This window comes from Myotis myotis, unplaced genomic scaffold (genome assembly GCF_014108235.1).
Source record: "Myotis myotis isolate mMyoMyo1 unplaced genomic scaffold, mMyoMyo1.p scaffold_m19_p_2, whole genome shotgun sequence".
In the NCBI taxonomy this organism is placed as follows: domain Eukaryota; kingdom Metazoa; phylum Chordata; class Mammalia; order Chiroptera; family Vespertilionidae; genus Myotis; species Myotis myotis.
Window position 1 is genome coordinate 61,041,681 of NW_023416324.1, and position 13,679 is coordinate 61,055,359.

Consider the following 13,679-nt stretch of genomic DNA (forward strand, 5'->3'; position numbering starts at 1 on the left):
TATTTTCTTTCATGGTTATAAATAAATAACATGTTTCTCCTCAGAGTTTGTACTAGAACATTTGCTATGCATTTTGGTTTCAATGATGATCCCTATGGCCTTGAAACTAGCAAATCGCTTATACTGTATTGAATATCCGCTTGCTAACACTGCTCTAGGAAATAGTGTTCATGTTTGTGGCTTCATTTCAGTGTACAGCTGAATTTAGTAATGCCACAATCCCCTACGTAGTTACAGAATTACTAAATGAAGCAGTGTGAGACCCCTAGATGTATCAGTGCTCCCAGGACTGAAATCCATCATTTGGTGGTATTTGGTTTGCCTGGCTTATCTGTTTACCTACTGCCTATCGACTAGCTCTCAAACCCTCCTGATGAGGTGATTTCATAACAGCTGAAATGATACTACATCCCTCACCTATACCAGGTGGTCCCCAAGTGGCCCTCCATCTCTCCTTGTGGTGTCTACTGTGAACTGTAAATCATGTCCGGAAATGACAGCCTGTGAGGCAGTGTGATCTGTCATCATTGTGAGTCACCAGTCACAATATACACACACACACTTGATCCATCCTGTATGCAAGTGATGGATTTGGTCAAAAGACTGCCATTTCACATTTTCGAAAACAGAAATGGATGTGAGTTCATAATGAAAGATTTTAACCTGTGTTCTCATGTAGATGTCGTTATGTCATCTCTTCTAGAATTCAGCTGCCAAAAAAAAGGTTGAAGAAATAATTCATATCAGGCTGGGTGAGACTGCTCCATAAATACTGATTCTGAATCTCTAGCAGATTTATATATATATGCACATACACACAAACATATCAGGATGTGGCAAAAGTAGGTTTACATTTTTGTGTCTATTTTGTGCCAGGCACTGTGCTAGGTTCTAAAAATAACTAAATATCATAATAATGATAAACTCAGAGTCTAAATAAGGAGGCAAATCCTATCTAATAAAAGACAAAAAGGGTAATTAACTATACCTCTCCTACGCTTCCCATTGGCTAATCAGCGCCATATGCAAATTAACCGCCATCCAAGATGGCAGCTAATTTGCATACTGCAGACAGGGCTGGCCAGCGCCAGATGCCATCCGGCCGGGTGCGGCCCTGGGCAGTGGGCTTAGGCGGTGCGATCGCATCACCTAAGCCCCCCCCCCCCCCAGCCGGGACCCCCGAGTGCCGCCTAAGCCCCACTGCCAGCTGGGACCCCATTGTGATCCCAGAACAGGCAAGTGTGGAGGGCGGGCTGCCCCCGGGTGGGCCTCCTCCTGGGATGCCATGGTGATCCCAGAGCAGGCAAGTGCAGAGGGTGGACGGCCTCCAGGTGGGCCTGCTGCTGGGATGGTGATCCCAGAGCAGCAAGTGCGGAGGGCTGCCCGCCCCTAGGTGGGCCTGCTCCTGGGATTGCCATGGCGATCCCAGAGCAGGAAAGTTCCCCACAGGCAGCACCCAACAGGGCCTGCCCCCAGTCTCTGAAGTGATCTGGTGATCCATGAGCAGGAAAGCACAGCCTGCAGGCAGCACCTCACCCTGGCCACAGCTCAAGGGAGAGAAAAACATGCAGTGGAGGCCAGGAGCCTGAGAGATCAATACGGAGGGGGGCCTGCTCTAAGCATCCATGACGTGGCTGGTGGCAGGCCCCCAGCAGACACACACACACACACAGGATGCCTGCTCCGAGCCTCTGCTGCCAGACTGTGGCCATCAGTAGGACATCCACTGAGGGCTCCCGGACTGTGAGAAGGGCAGGCTGGGCTGAGGGAACCCCATCCCCGAGTGCACGAATTTCGTGCACCAGGCCTCTAGTGCAGAAATAAACAGCTAGACAAACATATATTGTTTCGTATTTGGAGGTATTATGAAAGCACTTGGGAGAGGACTTCATTCTGAGGTTTGGTGGTTGGCAGGGTAACATGAAGACCAAGGTAAGTTTCTTTGGAGATATGGCATGAGCTGAAGTTTAAAGGGTAAGTAAGAAACATGCTTGGTAAAAGAATTGGGGTAGATGGATAATGGGAGTAACATTTCATGTACAGGTTAATGAGCAAATTCATAGACTCAAGAAACAGCCCAGAATGTGCAAGGAATTACCAGTAATACTACAAGAGTTTACTTAGTGATACCGGACAATGAGATGTGAATGGAGAGGTAGGCAAGAGACAAAAATGGGGAGCATCCTGTGAACAATATATAGGAACCCAACTGGATCTTGGGTTCATGAGCTTCTGAAGAGTTTGCTGTTATTGTTGCTGAATTTTGTTTCTTTTAGGCAGTTTTCCAATTTTTAATTTATCTCTAGTAATCTCTGATTTTACTGTCTTTTAAAAATTTTTTTGCCATATTCCTTTTTATTTTATTTTTGTAATTTAAATTAAGACTATTTTTAAGAGCAGTTTGGGTTTAGAACAAAATTGAAGGGAAGATACAGAAAATTTTCATATGTCCTCTATCCCCACACAAGCTTTCCCCTTGTTTTTTATAGTTTTATTAAGGTATAACTCACATAGATAAAAATGCACTTGTACTATTTAATGATTTTTATTAAATTTATAGAGTTGTACAATTATCAACACAATTTTACTTTTAGAATGTTTTCATTATTCCAATATACCCCTCATACCCATTTGTAGTCACTCCCCATTCCTGCACCCAGGCCCAGGAAAACACTAATCTTCTCGCTGTATTGATAGAGTTTCTATTTATGAATCCTTCACATAAATGGAATCAAACAATATGTAGTCATTTGCATTTGGCTTCTTTCATTTTACGTAAGGTTTTTTATGTTTACCCTTGTTGTAACATGTGTTGGTAGTTTCCTCCTTTGTATTGTCAAATAGTATTCCATAGTATGGATATACCATAATTTGTTTATCTATTCACCATAGATGAACATTTGGATTGTTACCATTTTTTGTTTATTTTGAATAATGTTACTATAAACATTCACATCCAAGTCTTTGATCACACAAATGTTTTCATTTCTCTTGGGTAGATACTTGAGGGTAGACTTCCTGGGTCATATGGTAGATTTATATTTAGCTTTTTAAGAAACTCCCACACAGGCTCTGGCAGAGAGAGAACCAAGATGGCGGCATAGGTTAATGCCGGAGATTGCTGCCTTGAACAACCAAATCAAAACACACCTAAAAGACGGAACGGACATCATCCAGAACCACAGGAAGGCTGGCTGAGTGGAAATTCTACAACTAGGAGGAAAGAGAATATCATACCCAGACTCAGAGGAGACACAGTGCTGAAGTGAAACACTCAGGTACGGAGTGCGCGCAGAGCGGGCTGGCGGCGGAGGGCGCGGTTGGTGCTTTCAATCGGGAGGGAGTCTCAGATTCTGAGCTCCAGATCCGGGCGAGTCTCTAGGGACCCAGACTCAAAAGGGAGAAGCCGTACTGTCTGGCTTCAGTCGGAACTCGAAGGCAGCTTTCTCTCCGAGGTTTGCAGCGGTTGCTGGGACTCTGTGAGGCAGAGCCCCTAGGGACGGAACTGAGAGCTGCCATAACTGCTTTCTCTGGCCCACCCTGTTGATCCTGAGCCCAAGCGACCCACCCGCCCCGCCCAAGCCCTGCGCAGAGCCATTTGCCAGATAGCCTCAGGCAAAGGCTAGATTAGCACCGCCCTAGAGGACAGAAGTTTTCCCACTGCAGACACAGCTGATTCTCACAGCCGGCTGGCCTGGAGGTCAAATCCCCCTAGTATTAACTACAACAATCAAGGCTTAACTACAGGAGGACTGCACACAAAAACCACTAGGTGGTGCACCAAGAAAGCATAAAAAATGCGGAGACAAAGAAACAGGACAAAACTGTCAATGGAGGATATTCAGTTCAGAACCACACTTTTAAGGTCTCTCAAGAACTGTCTAGAAGCCACTGATAAACTTAATGAGATCCTCAACAAATCTAATGAGACCCTCGATGTTATGATAAAGAACCAACTAGAAATTAAACATACATTGACTGAAATAACGAATATTATACAGACTCCCAACAGCAGACCAGAGGACCGCAAGAATCAAGGCAAAGATTTGAAATGCGAAGAAGCTAAAAACACCCAACCGGAAAAGCAAAATGAAAAAAGAATCCGAAAATACGAAGACAGTGTAAGGAGCCTCTGGGACAGCTTCAAGCGCACCAACATCAGAATTATAGGGGTGCCAGAAGATGAGAGAGAGCAAGATATTGAAAACCTATTTGAAGAAATAATGACAGAAAACTTCCCCCACCTGGTGAAAGAAATAGACTTACAAGTCCAGGAAGCACGGAGAACCCCAAACAAAAGGAATCCAAAGAGGACCACACCAAGACACATCATAATTAAAATGCCAAGAGCAAACGACAAAGAGAGACTCTTAAGAGCAGGAAGAGAAAGAAACTCAGTTACCTACAAGGGAGTACCCATACGACTGTCAGCTGATTTCTCAACAGAAACTTTGCAGGCCAGAAGGGGATGGCAAGAAATATTCAAAATGATGAATACCAAGAACCTACAACCAAGATTACTTTACCCAGCAAAGCTATCATTCAGAAGTGAAGGTCAGATAAAGAGCTTCACAGATAAGGAAAAGCTAAAGGAGTTCATCACCACCAAACCAGTATTATATGAAATACTGAAAGGTATCCTTTAAGAAGAGGAAGAAGAAGAAAAAGGTAAAGATACAAATTATGAACAACAAACATGCATCTATCAACAAGTGAATCTAAGAATCAAGTGAATAAATAATCTGGTGATCATAATAGAAAAAAAAAAGAAAGAAACTCCCAAGCCATTTTCCAAAATATCTACTCTATTTTAAATTCCCACCAATGTATGATGGTTCAAACTCTTCCTGGAGAGTTTAAATTATGGGGTTGTTGGGGCTGGGTTAGTTAGTGCTTTAAATAAATAAATCTAGTGGCTATTAAAAATGAGACCGGAAATAAGTGACCATTTAGAAAGCTACTGCAATAATCTAGGTGAGAGCTACTAAGACCTTGGACTATACTAGTGGTGGTCTCTGTCATGGGGAGGATGAAGCTCAGAGGAAGACCAACTCTACTGAATAAGAAAAGGTCATTGGCTTCCTTCAAGTGTGCAGCTTTGGGAATGCTCATGAAGGTGTGAGGACAAGGGAGGTACCTGCCCAGCCAGCCAGATTAGTTAAGAAAAATATATTTGAAGTGATCAAGCTTATTGTCATCATCTCTGAAATGTTCATTACTAACAAATGTAGCCCAAACTTTCCAGAAACATTTATAACATTACTGTGTAATTTATTGGTTCACCAACTGCATATTGGGCACAGCAATGCACATGCTTTGAGCATTTCTCTTGCTTTAGAGATTATGCTTATTTGGTTCTAAATATAATTGCAGGAAAATATTTTGTTATGATAAGTTCATAAATACTATGTGCTTATAAATTCTGTGTGAAAATTATTTGTATTGTTAGGACATAAAGTATTATTTTGTGTGGCCTAAACTCATATTCCACAGTGTATTACTGTTATGTTAGGTTACATTAAATTAATATTCCAGTGAAAAACATTTGAGAGTATTCATAAGCCTTATTAACAGTTTCTTCCAATATTCCCCTTCAAACAGCCATACTAGATTGTTGTAACATGAATCTAACTGAAAAATGAGATGATAAGGACAATATAATATTTGGATTCAAATATCCCTGTACACACTGAAAATGAGCAATTAGTAAAAAATACCTTGCCCTCAAATTAGACCAGGTTAAAGTCTTAAATTTCAATTGTAAAATGACAGGATATATATAACATATAAAGATAAATAACATGTAAGAACAACAAATATGAATTTGGGGTAAGTTAAGTAATATTTTAGTTAGATTATAATGTATTTAGTTTTGTCATTTACTTTATTAAATTCTCTCTATAAGGGACTAATTAAATTATTGCCAAATTTAGAATAAAATTTTAATAGCTTATGTAACCAAACTTAATTCTCTTTAATATTCAAGAACACCTATGTTTTGTACATTTGAAAGTCTAATTTCTATATATTGAAAATTAGAGATCTGCAAATGTTCTGCCAAGTGTAAAGCTTTTTGAGAGCAAAATCACACCCTTTAGTGAACAGCAAATAAATCAGAGCCACAGGACTTGGCTATATGGGATCTCACAACTGACAGCTTTTTAATTGCATAGAATTTTACTTGAATAAAGCCAATGATTAGAGCAGAAAACTGGAGGCCAGACTTATTTCATCTCTGTACTCAGCAGAATGTTTGCAATACAAAAATTAGAGAAGTGCACTATTGCTCAGTATCTTTCATTATAAATGTTTAATCATTCCAAACACTTATATTCTAAATATTAAAATGGAGGCTTAGAAACTGATATTACTAATAATAAAAATGAAAAATTCAGTCAGCTGTTCATTTATTTGCCAACGTTTAAACTTTGGGCGTATTATTGATGCAATTTTAGTAACATAACTCTGGGGCTCTATCTCATTAAATATCATAATAGTCAAAACATTTAGCACAGAGCAATTAAAAGAAATCCTAAATATGTACATAACATTAAATAATAATTCATAAAAATAGTGATCACAAAATTAATGAATACTACATATATCAATGAGAAAAATACATAAATCAATATGAAAAACACACCATAAATGAATAAAAAATAAAGTATAGAAAATAAGTTTTGGAGGATTATAAAGTCAGAAAGTAAATGATAGTAATTTACTGGCCAGTTTAATCCAGCCAGTAAATTCAAATTAATTTAGAAGTAATTAACTTGGTTTACTTTCAAAATATATAAACTCAGGGTTTTCTATTATTTAATAAAAAATTTAGTCAAAAGAACCAATAACCAGTTAACACAGCCAAGTTTACTTAATTCTAAAGAACAACTGGTGGCACAATCATGAAAAAATGTCTATGTGACCACTTGAAATATTTCTATGACATGTTCAAAATCATTAACTTTTTACAAGTGTTATAACAATATTTGCCTGACCTATAATCTGATTTATTTTGACATTTTCTTATATGTCAGAAAGAATACAAAAGACATGTTTAGTCTTATAGACTACTAGAGGCCCGGTGCAAGAAATTCATGCATGGGGTTAGGGGTCCCCTCAGCCCAGCCTGCACCCTCTCCAATCTGGGACCCCCTCAGGGGATGTCCGACTGCCGGTTTAGGCCCAATCCCCAGGACTGCTGATTCCTAACTGCTCACCTGCCTGCCTGCCTGCCTGATCGCCCCTAACCACCTCTGCCCGCCGACCTGATTGCATCCAACTGAACCCCCTGCTGGCCAGGTCACCCTTAACTGCCCCCCCCCCCCGCCAGCATGATTGCCCCTTACTGCCCCCCCCCCCCCCTCCAGCCTGGTTGCCCACAACAGCCTCCCTCTGCTGGCCTGGTTGCCCCTAACTGCCCCCCCCCAGTCTGATTGCCCCCAACTGCCCTCCCTGCCAGCCTGGCCACCCCTCACTGGCTCCCCTGCTGGCTTAGTCACCCCCAACTGCCCACCCTTCACAGGCCTGGTTGCCCACAACTGCCCCCCTGCCAACTTGGTTGCCCCCAATTGCCCCCCTGCTGGCCTGGTAACCCCTCACTGCCCCCCTCTGCCAACATGATTGCCCCTCACTGCCCCCCCTGCCGGCCTGGTTGCCACCAACTGCTCCCCCTGCTGGCCTGGTCACCCCTCATTGCCCCCCTCTGCCGGCCTGTTCACCCCACACAGCCTGCTGTTCAGTCATTTGGCCGTCCCTCACTAACCCCCCTGCCGGCCTAGTCGCCCCATGCAGCCTGCTGTTTGGTCATTTGGTCGCCCTTCACTGCCCTCCTCCTGCCACCTGGTCGCCCCACACAGCCTGCTGCTCAGTCGTTTGGTCATCCCTCACTAACCCCCCTGCTGGCCTGGTCGCCCCACTCAGCTTGTTCAGTCGTCCATTCAGTTGTTGCGGATGTGATGGCCTCTGGCTCTTTATATATACAGATAATCACTGGGGTATTACAAATACTCTGTCTCGATAACACACAAAAAACAAAAACAAACAAACAGATAAACTCAATTATCCTGCTCGTTTGATTTTTGTAGATGCAGCATGTAAACATTAAATTTAAAAAAATCAAACAAATGGCCTTTCCACCTAGTTTCTTCATGTTCAAGAAGGATAGTATAAAGCAGGGGTCCTCAAACTATGGCCCGCGGGCCACATGTAAATACAAATATTGTATTTGTTCCCGTTTTGTTTTTTATCTCAAAATAAGATATGTGCAGTGTGCATAGGAATTTGTTCATAGTTTTTTTTAAAACTATAGTCCGGCCCTCCAACCGTCTGAGGGACAGTGAACTGGACCCCTGTTTAAAAAGTTTGAGGACCCCTGGAATAAAGTAATAGTTAATAGAGGTCAGTAACAAGGCAAAATATCTGGGACAAAATTCTTCTCTGACACCATTCATTGTATAATTTAGGGTAAATTATTTACCTTCTCTATTTTTTATTTCTTCATCAGTAAACTGGGGTAATAATTTGTAGCTACTTTAAAAAAGATTATTTTGAAGATTCAATAAGTTATAAAATAGAAAGCCCATAAAAGAAAACCTGGGACATGGTAAGAACTCAATTAATGCTCACATTAATTATTGAGTTCTTAATCTACACAGCAAATTCTTTCACAGCAGATCTTCTTGAGTGAATAGTCTATACTGATTGATTTCTTTATGCATTCAAAGAGAATTTGTTGGGCACTTAATAATATTTGTAATTTGTAATTTTGAAAGCAGATGTTGGACCAAGCTAAGCATTGTAAAAACAAAGGGCAATGAAACCGACTCTGACTTAAAGCAATGCATAGTTTCATAATGAAGAGAAGAACCATATAGCAAAAAAAATTAATGGAAATACAGAAAAGCACTAGCTGCAGAAGGAGCATGGAGTTGGGCATCAGATTCGGATAGGCGATGGGGATTAGGGCGAGTTGGGTTTTAGGATGTTCATTCATATGCTGGGATTTGAAGAATACATAGGATTGTCTTGGAAAATAAAGTGAACATGAGATGTGAAAAAGGAAAGGAATGTAATACACAAAGGCATCGATGCAAAAGAGATTGTGATGTATGGTATTAGAGAAAGTGAGTGAGGGACATAGAGCATGCCATGAAAGTCAAGGATAGCAAGGCCTCTCTGCATGGCAGAGGAATGAGCACCTTGGTCAACTGACCTGGCTGTGGTTTGGCTCCACAGGAGACCTCTATTTTTTTAAAATATATTTTATTGATTTTTTACAGAGAGGAAGGGAGAGGGACAGAGAGTTAGAAACATCAATGAGAGAGAAACATCGATCAGCTGCCTCCTGCACACCTCCTACTGGGGATGTGCCCGCAACCAAGGTACATGCCCTTGACTGGAATCGAACCTGGGACCCTTCAGTCCACAGGCCGACACTCCATCCACTGAGCCAAACCAGTTAGGGCAGGAGACCTCTATTGATTGCCATGTAAAAGAGGCAAATCCATTACCCTCTATCGCCATGTAAAAGAGGCAAAATGTAGAAGTTCTATGTTTTGTGGGGAGACTTTTCTGTTTTTGCAGATCAATATCTGGTGGCTGGGGTTTGGAAACCAGGAGACCATATAGGCCTTAAGCAAACAATGAGCCTCCCTTTGTGAGGTTTGGGGATCTCTTGGTTATACAACTTCCTTATGATTTTAGACAACTGCTGGGTTGTTTGTACCTGTGACTAGTTTGAGTTAGTAACCAAACAGAATTTTTGATAAGTCAAGATCTATGAACCTAAGTCATGTCTTGTATTTGCCTCAGGGGGTGGGGGGAAATACTAAGCAAAAGGCAGCAATTATATAGCACTATTAACCTAGTATCCCCACTTGCCACTACCATACAGGAGTTAATTTCTTATTTTACATTAGTAATAATAATTTTTATTTATCAAGCAGAAGATGTAGATCAGGAGATGTGTGGTAGAAGACTGGGTGTCAATTTGTTTCCTCACCTTCTGTGGGTCTGATTTGTTTCAAATTAATCTACCACCACACCTCATTGCTCCTGCTTAATTTCACATTAATTTTAGTAAGAGAAGAGAATCTAACTCATGCATTTAACTGCTAGCAAAAATCAGAAATGACCTCTGGCAGGCTGAATAGCCTTACTTCTTTACTTCCCCATGAAACAGCTCAGGTAAAGTATTGTCTTTTCATAGAACCATGTTGAAGACAACATGTTTTGTATCATGTGCAAACACCCCAACTTCATTAACACATGGTTTGGTTCATAAAACACAACAGATAGTAGATTAATTGGAGGCTTTGCTGTATTTTAAGGAGTCTGCCAATGTCTTCGGGAAAGGAACTTAATTGTCCTCCACCCACATCCACTCAACCAACAACTTGTCAGATAACATTACATGTAACACTATACTCCGGTTACCAATTTGAGCATCATTTGGAGTTCTTTCATTGCAAGCCACAGAAACCAATTCTAGACAACATTTGGAAAGTTTATTTTGATTCACAGAATCTAAGGAAAGACATACTAACCAGGGTTTATGAAGTACAGGAATCAGGGCTAAGTCATAGATTTCAATCAGGATCTCATGGACAGTATCTTCTGAACTGGTATTGGAATGCTTCACTTCGCACCACCATGTCTCCAAGTGCCAATTCAATCAAGATAAAAATACTTGGGAGAAATAGATTTAAATAATGTGACTATCCTTGAATCAGTCATCATTACCCAAGAAGGATAGGCCATAATAACAGGCATCAAATAATCAACCTTGGTGCTAAAGTGTGTGTGTGTGTGGTAGGGGGGGGGGGGGCAGCGTGGAGGTGGGGTGGGTGGGGAGGTATGTGTTAGGGGACAGGGACTACAGGAGATGGGGTTTTCACAGATAAGGGAGATCTGTTTTCAGATAAAATAATCAGCACATAAGCATTCTTCCTGAAATAACTCTCATCTTTTCTTCCATTACACTATCTTTATTTTCTTCCAGTCCCTTTAGTTACTTTTTTCAGTTTCCTCCACTGGTTTCTCTGCTTTTTAATGACACTTTTTTTTTTTAATATATTTTATTGATTTTTTACAGAGAGAAAGGGAGAGAGATAGAGAGCTAGAAACATCGATGAGAGAGGAACATCGATCAGCCGCCTCCTGCACATCTCCTACTGGGGATGTGCCCGCAACCCAGGTACATGCCCTTGACCGGAATCGAACCTGGGACCTTTCAGTCTGCAAGCCGACGCTCTATCCACTGAGCCAAACCGGTTTTGGCGACACTTTTTTTTTTTTAATGAGAATTCTTTGGTTATCTTTCCTCAGTCTATATAGTGAGATAAGAAGACAAAAGTAACTCTCATTACAGCTTCAAATCCCATCTGATTTTAATAATTCTTCAAATTTTTATCTTAGAACTGAACATTTCTCTGTTGATTTTCTAATCTTGATTTCAGGTTCCTATAGACATGACTATGCAAATTTCCTACAAGTATCTCAAACTCAACATATTTCCTTCCCTGAAATCCTGATCCTTTTTCCCCTATTTCTTACCACACTGAAAGTAATTACCATCAGCCTTGCCTTCATCAAAAGCCTGAAGGTGATCCCATGCTCTTTGTCTTCACTCACCACCTTCGGAAGAAATTGGCCATTATGTACATTAATTCTGTCGAAGAGCTCTTGAATATATTCCAGTTTGACAAGGCTGCCCATGTAACCTAGTTTACCCCAAACAGTCCCCATTTATATCTGTTATCTATCATGATTATAAATTGTGCCCCTTTTCACTCAAAAACCATTCTAGTTTAGAGGTCACATTTAATAAGTTAAATAGCCATCTTACCAATTAACTAATTCAACTGTTCACTTCTCACTATGTTTTTTTAAAATATACTTTTATTGATTTCAGAGAGGAAGGAAGAGATAGAGATAGAAACATCATTAATGAGAGAGAATCATTGATTGGCTGCCTCCTACCAGTCTCACACTGAGGATAGAGCCCGCAACCTGAGCATGTGCCCTGACCAGAATCAAATCAGTGACCTTCTGATTTGTAAGTTGATGCTCAACCATTGAGCCTCGTCAGCTGACTAGGTTACTTCTCACTACCTTAATGTAGTTCCTCACAATTTTTTCCCTGTTTACAATCTGGTTTCTCCCTACCTTTCCAGCTTAATTTCCTGCCACACTTCCACATGAAGGATGCATTCTAACTACTCTCTACTATTTATAGCCTCTTGGGTATATTCTTTAAGATTCAGATGAAGTGCTTCCTTCTCTGTGGAATGTCTTTTCTCTAACCCACTGGAAATCCTCCACCATCAATTCTCAGACAGTTAGGCATCCCTGGAAGTACTGCTTGGCACTTCTGCATTTAGCACTTGTGGCAATAAATTGTAACTGTTCAGTTACCTGTCCACCAATTGCCATCTCCATGTGGTAGCCACTCTGTAGGCAAAGCTAATGTTGTCTCCCTCTTTTTTTTTGTATATAAATATCTACTATACAGTCAAGCAAAAAAAAAAAAAATGATAGCAAATACATTTATTTTCTGTAAGCTTACCTGCAGTACTGCTATGCCTTGATTGAAAGTAGAATAATACAGCTTAGCACATTTGCATAGTAAAATACTCATTTCTCTTGGATTTTTCTTTTATCCTATTACATCTGCCTTTTATTCCTGCAACAAAATTAGTAAGCAAGAATCATTTTTCTATTTATTTGCAATCTAAAGCTATATATTGCAAATAGTTTTATTGCCCTGCTTCTAATCTACTTTTAGAAATTCAGACACATTGTGGATTTACTTTTTGTTGCTTAAAATTTTCAAATTTAATCAATGAAAGAGATTAAATGCCATTGCATTATGAATAAACATGATTTTAGTGTAAAATATAGTTTGTCAAGCATTCCAGGTTTATTTTAATTCAAAAATTGGGTTAGACATTTAAAAACATGGTTTTTGAGGATCAAGAGAGATTAACCTTCTAAAATACATGTCCTGGTACAAATTCTCGACTATTTAAAGGCACATCCCATTTTCCAGGTGGAATGCCTGGGGCATATCCTCTTGGCTCAAGAGAGAGGTGGCCACAAACCAGGACTAAATGGTGGAGGAAATGGCCATAGTCTGCAGAGTTGAGCAGGTGGTTCACATCAAATGGGTAGTGGTATAGGGTCTCCAAAGGGGGAGTGCTCGTGGGAGAAAGAGAGGGCCCTTCTGAAGTCTATTCACCTTGCCCTCATCCATCATTTTAGAAAGGGAAGAGCTTCTTGGGCTGCTGTTTATTATGGGAACTGCACCAGATTCTGGATTAAACACACTTCTGGACACATCTCTTTGATTGAGCTGCTTAGCAGAAAGAGGTCTCGTGGGTGGGTCTTTCAATGAAGGGCAGCACTCTCCGCCACTCACAGACAATGGGCCAAAGGTGCCATCCAGGCATTTGTGTGTTGGGTCTTCCTGGCATTAGTTTTACAATACAGGTTCTTGCAGCATTGCAATCTTTTGATTTAATTTCAATAATTTTTATCTCAAGCTGGCTACTTCCCTTTTCTCTTCAGCCATAGCTCTTTCTTCAGCACCATCTTTGAGCCAATTATCAGACATACTGTTTTTGAAGCCACATAATCCATAAGTATCTTCAAGTGTCTCTTAAGTGCCTCATAACCATAGC

At 40.6% G+C, this 13,679-nt stretch overlaps 1 pseudogene; it reads right to left on the bottom strand.

The window, feature by feature from the left end:
* LOC118675540 overlaps positions 1–13,679 on the bottom strand; it is a 130,242-nt pseudogene that overhangs the window by 89,690 nt on the left and 26,873 nt on the right.